This window comes from Nelumbo nucifera, chromosome 1, assembly GCF_055504915.1.
Source record: "Nelumbo nucifera cultivar China Antique chromosome 1, China Antique-T2T, whole genome shotgun sequence".
Lineage (NCBI taxonomy): Eukaryota > Viridiplantae > Streptophyta > Magnoliopsida > Proteales > Nelumbonaceae > Nelumbo > Nelumbo nucifera.
Genome location: NC_142649.1, coordinates 71,567,818 through 71,571,606, shown reverse-complemented (window position 1 = coordinate 71,571,606; position 3,789 = coordinate 71,567,818).

The following is a 3,789-nucleotide window of genomic DNA, read 5'->3' as shown; positions in this document are numbered from 1 at the left end:
TCTCCTTCTCGAGGTGTTAGACAAGGAGACCCTTTATCCCCCTACCTCTTCATCCTGGCCATGGAATGCTTAACTCGTATGATTCATAAAGCTGAATAGGAGAATCATATTCAAGGAATCCAATTTTCCTCTACATCTCCTTCTATTTTTCATCTTCTCTTTGCTGATGATATTCTTTTATTTATGAGAAGCCATCAAGACAAAATAGACAATCTGAAAATCATTCTTGATAATTTCCAACTTAGTTCTAGCCAATTAATCAATTTGGAAAAATCTAGCATTTTTTGTAGTAAAAATACTCACCCTCACCATCAAAGAATGATTCAAAGACAACTCCAGATGAAAAACCTTCCTGTCAATTCCAAATACTTAGGGCTTTCTTTAATTTGGGGTAGAAACAAACACAACCAGCTTTCTTTCCTCTTGAATACTCTTATGTTTAAACTCAATACTTGGAAAGCTTCAACTATTAGTCAAGCGGGCAAATGAATTCTTATTCAATTTGTGCTTCATTCAATTCCCAATCATACTATGACTGTAGCATAATTACCTTAATAAACAATTTCTGGTGGGGTAATTCATCAACCAAACCCCATCCTTACCACTGGTGTTCCTGGTCCAAACTATCCTTACCTAAAATCCATGAAGGTTTAAGATTTCGAAAAATCAAACTGGTTAATTTAGTCTTTCTTAAGAAGCTTGACTGGTGTTATCTGAATGAACAACATAAATGGTGGGCTCTGATCTGGAAATCAAAATATATCCCTTTGAATGAAAAATTTCCTCAAAATATTCCTCGTACCAACTCTTATTTTTGGAAATACACTGCTCCCAAGATTCAAACCCTCTTTCATGAGGTTGGTTTCATTGTGTTAGTAAACTCCACAAATCCTATTTCCCAAGTACCCTGGATCCAAAGTAATAATTCTTTTCATATGATCCATCGCCCTATTACTACAAAAGTTATGAATTACACTTTCAGAGATCTAATCCAAAATGATGATTGGAATACACCTGCAATCCATTCTCTTTTTTGGTAATGTACAAGAATCACTCATACTCCAAACTCCTATCCTTCTTGCAAATGCTCATGTTTCATGGATTTGGACTAAACACTTTTCAGGAAAGTTCTCAACTTCAATGGCTTATAAAGATTTAATCCAAAATAGCTTACCTCAGTTGAATGATAGTTTGAAATCCTGCATTAAGTGGATTTGGAATCTAGCTTGTCGCCTTTGGTATCAACTCTTATTCTAGCCTATTATACATAATTACCTTCTAGTAAAAACTAAAATACTCAACAGAGATCAGGATCAATCTTGTGTCTTTTGCCATGACTATCTAGAAACTACCAATCATTTATTTCTTCAATGTTCCTATACTCAAAACTATTCTCTTTGCATCTCCATGAACATTATATTGGACACCTCTTCAGATCATAACTGGATTGAATGTATAATTAGTCGCACAAAAAATTCCAAATAAAACTAACCTTTGCAAGATTCTTAGCTGGTTTGCTATTGCATTATACTATATTTGGTTTACTAGAAATGAAAGAGTTTTCAAGGATTTTGACCTTTCTAATATGTGGATTATTCGAAAAACAAATACTATTTTTAACCAAATATTGGAAAAAACAACAAATCGTTCTTCAAGTCCAATCTTCTCTCCTCAAATTTGTCTTCATCTTAAGCATAATATTGATTGTATCATCCTTATAGATGTAGGAAAAATTACCCAATCTTATTTCACTTTTGGCCTTATTATTCTAACTACTCAATGGGAGTGCTTACAAGTTGCAGGTGGAAGGAAACTTTTGAAATTAGTAGAGAAAGCAGAACTTTTTGCAATCTATCAAGGAATATCCTATGCTCGCCAACTGGGGAAATCTAATCCTATAATTTGCTTAGACTCTTAGATGGCGATCAATGCACTTGAATATCGATCTTCTCTACACTGGACTACTCTTAGACTGTTTTTAGCAACTACCAACTTGTTTCCTAACTTTAACTCTATAAAGTTTGTATATATTAACAGAAAATATAATGTTCCTACACATAAACTAGCGAAATGGTGTAAGCATAGTTTGCAGGAACATATTTTGCTTTCTTATTATCTTTCCTTTATTCCCTCTTTACAGAACTTTGTAGTTTGCTCCTCTGAGTAATATACTTTGCTTTTGTCTTTCAAAAAAAAGTAGAAGTGGCAATGATACCAAACACAATCCTAGTTGTACTAGTGTAACAGCCCATGATAATCAAATGGCCCAACAAACAGTTCAATAAGAAGAAGCAAAGAGGTGCATGCATGTTTTAGTTTATTTTGTAAGTATGCTATAGGCAAGGCTCATACTAATTGATGAAAATTAATATAATTTCACAGAGTGATGTTGATTGGTCAAATTCTTCAAAAATAAAAATGAGAGTGGGTGGATATGAGGGAACTAGATGAGTTGGAGACAAAATCATTGTTTTAAAAACTGGACAGTTTGAACCAGATCGGATAGTCGAATTGTTTAACCTAGGAAACTGTCATATTTCTGGCTCCAGTTTTTAAGTGGACCATTTTTTTGGTAAAAAAACCGTTGACCCGGGTGGTTGAACCACTAAACCATTCAACCTAGGCAGCGGTTCATGGTTTATTGAATTGTTATTTAATTTATTTTTCATTGAAGTGCTAACACTTAACAAAGAGGAGATCAAGAGATGGGGGAGGGATATCAGTTCTGAGATCACTAAGATGAGAGAGAGAGAGAGAGAGATCTAAGGTGGCGTTTGATAAATCTGAAATATGAAAAGTTAAAAAGAATAAGTGTCTAAAATCTGAAAAGAGGTATAGATGCTTTTCTACTTTTTAGATGCTCTACATAGATAAGGTTGTTTGTATTGGATCAACCCTTCAACATCCAAAATTCCTTGATTTTATTATTTTACCCCTAAAATAGAATATTTGATAATTTTGAATTCATTTTACATTATTTCATGAAAAATAATTTATTAAATTCAAGAGAGAGAGGGGGGAGGAAGGAAAGGAGAGAATGATGAGTGGCGATGTTCTGCTCACAATGACTGGTTCGAGGGAGAGAAATTATAGAGAGGGGACAATCATGAGGGAGAGTAGAAGAATGAAAGGAAGAGAGGAGAATGCAAGATAGTGATGATGGAAATGGTGAGAAGGTAGAGGGAAGAGGATTATGGTCACCACCACTGGTTGATTCAAAATTACTGTTGTAACTTGTTGTAGCGACGGAAGAGGCCGAGTGGTGGTTGAGGATGTTGCCGAGAGATAGAGAGGAGAGGAAATGGAGAGAGAGAGAGAGAGAGAGAGAGAGAGAGAGAATATGGAGACCAACCACCACTAGTTCTGGGTCTTGTCGAAGAAGATGAACAGTATCAAATTCGAATGGCTCAAGTGGCTAATGACAGGACCACCGCTGTTGAGAGTTGCAATGGAGTGGCAGGAAGATAGGAGAGAGAGAGAGAGAGATCCAATGGGGCTTTTATTGGGTAAAAATAGGGGTATAATATGTCATTATTAAAAATATTAGGATATTTTAGACTTTTGGCCAGTTCTGAAACGCATTTGACTACGTTTAGTGCCTGGCTTGGGTCTTATGGTTTCAGATCTGAAAATACATTTCAAATCTTTTTAATTTCAGACTCAAACTCAAACATGGGTGGCATCTAAAAAGTAATATTTTCAGACTTCAAAGGTCTGAAAAGTATTATCAAATGCCACCTAAGATGAGATCTAAAGTCAGATCTACTGTCACTGGCTTGCCACTGCTGT